The sequence below is a fragment of the Eleutherodactylus coqui genome, chromosome 11 (genome assembly GCF_035609145.1).
Source record: "Eleutherodactylus coqui strain aEleCoq1 chromosome 11, aEleCoq1.hap1, whole genome shotgun sequence".
NCBI classification, from domain to species: domain Eukaryota; kingdom Metazoa; phylum Chordata; class Amphibia; order Anura; family Eleutherodactylidae; genus Eleutherodactylus; species Eleutherodactylus coqui.
This window is the reverse complement of record NC_089847.1, coordinates 11836547-11844225: the sequence shown is the minus strand read 5'-3', so window position 1 is coordinate 11844225 and position 7679 is coordinate 11836547.

Here is a 7679-nt window from a genome sequence, read left to right as displayed (position 1 = left end):
TCCCCATTGCTAAAGAAGCCGACTCTTGACGCAACTGACGTTGCCAATTACCGACCCATCTCAAACCTCCCCTTCATCTCCAAATTACTAGAACGGCTGGTTTACTCCCGCCTTGTAAGCTATCTATCAGAGAACTCTCTCCTAGACCCCCTACAGTCTGGCTTCCGACCCCAACACTCCACAGAAACTGCCCTTACAAGGGTATCAAACGACCTACTGTCAGCCAAATCGAGGGGTGACTACTCCCTACTGATCCTCCTCGATCTCTCTGCAGCATTTGACACAGTTGACCACAAACTCCTCCTCAGTATGCTTCGCTCCATCGGCCTAAAGGACACTGCTCTCTCCTGGTTCTCCTCCTACCTATCTGACCGCTTTTTCAGTGTCTCCTTTGCTGGCTCTACCTCTCCTTCTCTTCCCCTTGCTGTTGGGGTCCCCCAAGGCTCGGTCCTTGGCCCCCTCCTTTTCTCTATCTACACAGCCCCTGTTGGACAAACCATCAGGAGCTTTGGCCTCCATTACCACCTCTATGCTGATGACACCCAGCTATACACCTCTGCCCGTGACATCTCTGCACCTTTCCTCCAAAACATCACCAACTGTCTGTCTGCTGTCTCTAACACCATGTCCTCTCTCTACCTAAAACTAAACCTCTCTAAAACTGACTTACTGGTGTTTCCTCCTTCCACCAACCGACCTCCTCCTGACATCTCCATCTCAGTGTGTGGCGTCACCATAACTCCTAGACAACATGCCCGCTGCCTTGGGGTCATATTCGACTCAGATCTCTCATTTACTCCCTACATCCAGTCAGTGGCCCGAACATGTCGGCTGCGCCTAAAGAACATCTCAAGAATCCGCTCCTTTCTCACCATAGACACGCTGAAAACGCTTGTTGTTGCCCTCATCCACTCACGGCTCGACTATTGCAACTCCTTGCTGGTCGGCCTCCCCTGCACCAGACTCTACCCTCTACAATCCATCCTGAATGTGGCAGCCAGGCTCATCTTCCTGTCCAGCCGCTACTCGGACGCCTCTGCCCTGTGCCGGTCACTGCACTGGCTGCCCGTTAAATACAGAATTCAATTTAAACTTATTACCTTCATCCACAAAGCCCTCCACAGTGCAGCGCCCCCCTATATCGCCTCCCTCATCTCAATCCATCACCCAGCCCGGGCTCTCCGCTCGGCAAACGAAACTAGACTGCACACCCCTCTAATTCGAACTTCTCACTCCCGCCTCCAAGACTTCTCCAGAGCAGCACCGGTCCTCTGGAACGCACTACCAAAGAACATCCGGGCAATCCAGGACTCGAAAAACTTCAGGCGTGCTCTAAAGACGCACCTCTTCAGGGATGCATACCGCATTCCCTAAACAAACCCTTCTGTACACCGCCTGATAACATGTTTCCTGACCTACTGACTGCAATCCCTGCTAGCCATCATAAACCGCTCCTGTAGTCATATTGATCCTGCCGTCGCATAGCTAAATGTCTGACTGTTGTCTGTATATAGCATCCCTCACTCTCCATCACGTGATACTGTGCACACCTCCAGCCATTTTACCTTCTGTATCACCCCATTACTTGTAGTATGTAAGCTCGTTGGAGCAGGACCCGCACCCCTATTGTTTCCATCAGCTGATTACGATTGTAACCGTGGTTCTGTAATTTTTTGTACTTTTGTCTTTCTGTATTTCCCCTGTCTATGTAAGCGCTGCGGAATATGTTGGCGCTATACAAATAAAGATTATTATTATTATAACTACTATAATACTGCTCCCTATTACAAGAATATAACTACTATAATACTGCCTCCTATGTACAAGAATATAACTACTATAATACTGCCCCTTATGTACAAGAATATAACTACTATAATACTGCTCCCATGTACAAGAATATAACTACTATAATATTGCCCCCTATGTACAGGAATATAACTACTGTAATACTGCTCCCTATTACAAGAATATAACTACTATAAGACTGCCCCTTATGTACAAGAATATAACTACTATAATACTGCTCCCATGTACAAGAATATAACTACTATAATATTGCCCCCTATGTACAGGAATATAACTACTGTAATACTGCTCCCTATTACAAGAATATAACTACTATAAGACTGCCCCTTATGTACAAGAATATAACTACTATAATACTGCTCCCATGTACAAGAATATAACTACTATAATACTGCCTCCTATGTACAAGAATATAACTACTATAATACTGCCCCTTATGTACAAGAATATAACTACTATAATACTGCCTCCCATGTACAAGAATATAACCACTATAATATTGCCCCCTATGTACAAGAATATAACTACTATAATACTGCCCCCTATGTACAAGAATATAAGTACTATAATACTGCCCCCTATATACAAGAATATAACTACTATAAATTGCCTCCTATGTACAAGAATATAACTACTATAATACTGCCCCCTATGTACAAGAATATAACTACTATAATACTGCCCCCTATATACAAGAATATAACTACTATAATACTGCTCATATGTACCAGAATATAACTACTATAATACTGCCCCCTATGTACAAGAATATAACTACTATAATACTGCTCCCTATGTACAAGAATATAACTACTATAATACTGCTCCTATGTACAAGAATATAACTACTATAATACTGCCTCCTATGTACAAGAATATAACTACTATAATACTGCCTCCTATGTACAAGAATATAACTACTATAATACTGCTCCCTATGTACAAGAATATAACTACTATAATACTGCTCCTATGTACAAGAATATAACTACGATAATACTGCCTCCTATGTACAAGAATATAACTACTATAATACTGCCCCCTATGTACAAGAATATAACTACTATAATACTGCCCCTATGTACAAGAATATAACTACTATTATACTGCTCCTATGTACAAGAATATAACTACTATAATACTGCTCCTATGTACAAGAATATAACTACTATAATACTGCTCCTATGTACAAGAATATAACTACTATAATACTGCCCCCTATGTACAAGAATATAGCTACTATAATACTGCCCCCTATATACAAGAATATAACTACTATAATACTGCTCATATGTACCAGAATATAACTACTATAATACTGCCCCCTATGTACAAGAATATAACTACTATAATACTGCTCCCTATGTACAAGAATATAACTACTATAATACTGCTCCTATGTACAAGAATATAACTACTATAATACTGCTCCTATGTACAAGAATATAACTACTATAATACTGCCCCCCTATGTACAAGAATAAAACTACTATAATAGTGCCTCCTATGTACAAGAATATAACTACTATAATACTGCTCCTATGTACAAGAATATAATTACTATAATACTGCCCCCTATGTACAAGAATATAACTACTATAATACTGCTCCTATGTACAAGAATATAACTACTATAATACTGTCCCTATGTACAAGAATATAACTACTATAATACTGTTCTCTATGTACAAGAATATAACTGCTATAATACTGCCCCCTATGTAGAAGAATATAACTACTAGAATACTGCTCCTATGTACAAGAATATAACTACTATAATACTGCCCCCTATGTACAAGAATATAACTACTATAATACTGCTCCCTATGTACAAGAATATAACTGCTATAATACTGCCCCCTATGTACAAGAATATAACTACTATAATACTGCCCCCTATGTACAAGAATATAATTACTATAATACTGCCTCTATGTACAAGAATATAACTACTATAATACTGCCCCCTATGTACAAGAATATAACTACTCTAATACTGCCCCCTATGTACAAGAATATAACTACTATAATACTGCCCCCTATGTACAAGAATATAACTACTATAATGCTGCCCCCTATATATAAGAATATAACTACTATAATACTGCCCCCTATGTACAAGAATATAACTACTATAATACTGACCCTATGTACTATAATACTGCCCTATGTACAAGAATATAACTATTATAATACTACCCCCTGTGTACAAGAATATAACTACTATACTACTGCCTCCTATGTACAAGAAAATAACTACTATAATACTGCCTCCTATGTACAAGAATATAATTACTATAATACTGCCTCTATGTACAAGAATATAACTACTATAATACTGCCCGCTATGTACAAGAATATAACTACTATAATACTGCCCCCTATGTACAAGAATATAACTACTATAATACTGACCCTATGTACTATAATACTGCCCTATGTACAAGAATATAACTATTATAATACTACCCCCTGTGTACAAGAATATAACTACTATACTACTGCCTCCTATGTACAAGAAAATAACTACTATAATACTGCCTCCTATGTACAAGAATATAACTACTATAATACTGCTCCTATATACAGGAATATAACTACTATAATACTGCCCCCTATGTACTAGAATATAACTACTATAATGCTGCTCCTATGTACAAGAATATAACTACTATAATACTGCCTCCTATGTACAAGAATATAACTACTATAATACTGCCCCTATGTACAAGAATATAACGACTATAATACTGCCCCCTATGTACAAGAATATAACTACTATAATACTGCTTCTATGTACAAGAATATAACTACTATAGTGCTGCCCCTATGTACAAGAATATATCTACTATAATACTGCTTCTATGTACAAGAATAATACTACTATAATACTGCCTCCTATGTACAAGAAAATAACTACTATAATACTGCCCCCTATGTACAAGAATATAACTACTATAATACTGCCTCCTATATACAAGAATATAACTACTATAATACTGCCCCCTATGTACAAGAATATAACTACTATAATACTGCTTCCTATGTACAAGAATATAACTACTATAATACTGCTCCTATGTACAAGAATATAACTACTATAATACTGCCCCCTATGTACAAGAATATAACTACTATAATACTGCTTCCTATGTACAAGAATATAACTACTATAATACTGCCCCCTATGTACAAGAATATAACTACTATAATACTGCCCCTATGTACAAGAATATAACTACTAGAATACTGCCCCCTATGTACAAGAATATAACTACTATAATACTGTCCCCTATGTACAAGAATATAACTACTATAATACTGCCTCCTATGTACAAGAATATAACTACTATAATACTGCCCCCTATGTACAAGAATATAACTACTATAATACTGCCTCCTATGTACAAGAATATAACTGCTATAATACTGCCCCCTATGTACAAGAATATAACTACTATAGTACTGCCCCTATGTACAAGAATATATCTACTATAATACTGCTTCTATGTACAAGAATAATACTACTATAATGCTGCCCCCTATGTACAAGAATATAACTACTATAATACTGCTCCCTATGTACAAGAATATAACTACTATAATACTGCCTCCTATGTACAAGAATATAACTACTATAATAAGTACATTTGACAATTTAATCAGGTGTGTACACAGTGGTGGATTCTTACTAAGCCTTGTATTTCCTGTGACGAGTTCGGTACTATTTCTCCTGGCGCATGCCTATGCATGTTTTTAGTGCATCCTTGGCACTTCTGTGCGCCTACTCAGAAAAGTATGCCAGCTCTGACAAGGTGTACATTTCGGGTATAATTTCCACCCGGTTCTCCCGACAAGCCCCATCCAATTTTCAAAAAATACTCAGGGCCGGGGCAGGACGCCAAAAAGTTCTGAATTTTTTCTTTAGTATTTGCTTGCACAAAACTTTGCAGCTTTTTTTTTTACACCAGAGCCCGGCATAAAATCGGTAATAAACGCGCCCAAGTGCATTGATTTTTTTGTGTGACCATTTTAGATTTAAAGAGGAATTTCATGGACATTTTTAAGATTTTTTTGGTCAGAATGGTATCATACAGAATGGCCCCCTCAGTTATCCTGCAGACTCCTTCTGATCCAGATGTTGATGCCAGGAGGCAGCAGGAGGGGTGAGGCTCTAAGGCACCGGATAACGCTCAGTGAATGAAATGCATTTAAAGTGAACCTGTCACACTGAAAATGCAGACGTCGTGTTATAAAGTAGGCGGAGCCAGCAGACTAATATATAGTTTCCTGGCTAAACATTCATCTAAAGCAGGGGTGTCAAACTCATTTTCCCCGAGGGCTACATCAGGCTTATTGTGACCTTCAAAGGGCCGATTGTAAGGTGGCCTGCAGACGGCCGGGTCGGATCCTCGCACAGTAATAGAGCATGCCACGCTTTGTTTTCCGCACAAAATCTCACACGGACAAACCACGGTCATCTGCATAGGATTGTGTTTCCTATGGCAGCTTCCATGGGCGGAAATTCTGCGGGAAATCCCGCTGCGGAATTTCCGCTCGTGTGCAGGGGGCCTAAGACAGTATAGTAAGGGCCTGTTCACACAAGCGTATTTGCGCACATAACATGCAGTGAATAGAAGCCATTGATTTCAATGAGTCATTCACATGATGTATATTGTCACACAGCATGATCTATATTGTTACATACTACGCACCGCAATAGGAAATTGAAGTGAATGGGCCGCGCAAAAACGTGGTGAGTGCACAGGAAACCAATGTATTCACTGCATATTTGGGCACCATCTCAGTGGGCCCATCTGCATTCTTTTTTGCAATTACACCCATGTGAACGAGCCCTAATACTGACCCTGATAATGGCCCCAGTAAAAATAATGACCCCCACAGTGGCCCAATTAGTAATATTAACCCCCTCAGTAGTAATACCCCATAGCAACATTAACCCTCCTTCAGAAACAATATTAACCACCCTTAGTAATAATAAGTCCCCGCTCAGTAATAATAAGCCCCCCCAAGCCATATACTTACCTCCTCCTTACTGCCAGCGCCGCTGCCCCTCTGCTTGCGCTGAGCCGGGATGCACACTGACATCAGTGTGTAGACTGGCACGCTTCCTCCCCGAGTCCTCTCCTGCGGAACTGATGAGCAGGGGACTCGGGGGAGGAGGATCCCGGCTGCACACTGACGTCAGTGTGCGCCGGGATTAGCGGTAGCAGCGTGATTACCAGTGGGGAGCTGCAGCACCCCAGCTGTTAATCGCTGCAGTGGTGAGCAGCGTCGGCACGCCGCGGGCCACATAACACGAGGCAGCCGGCCGGATTCTGCCCGCGGGCCTTGTGTTTGACACGTGTGATCTAAAGGCTACGTGCGCACGGATGATACTTCTGCCTGATTTTCAGCCCAAAAGATTGGTTCAAAAACTGGATGAAATAGAACCCATCCTTTTGAATCAATGACCTTTTTTTTTTTAATTGGACTGATAATCCGAGTTGAAAGAAATTTTAAAATCGCAGCTTTTCCTATAGTTGCCTGATTTTCGGACGAAAAAAGCACTTGCCAACGTTCAGCGCATCTGACGGCACACGGACGGACTATCCGATGCGAGCTGCGCCTGAGAATCTTTTAAATCGTCCGTGTGCATGTAGACTAATCTGTAATTTATTGCTCTAACTCCCTTCTGCTTCTGGGCTTCAGAGTCCAGTGGGCGGTCCTATCAGTGATTGAGAGCCTTCCCTGGATGACTGTGTGTACAGAAATAAGCGTCAATCACCAATAGGCCCGCCCCCTGGACTGCAGAGATTTACGGGGAGAATTATCAAAGATTTTCTTGGTATAAAAAAGTTCAAACTTTG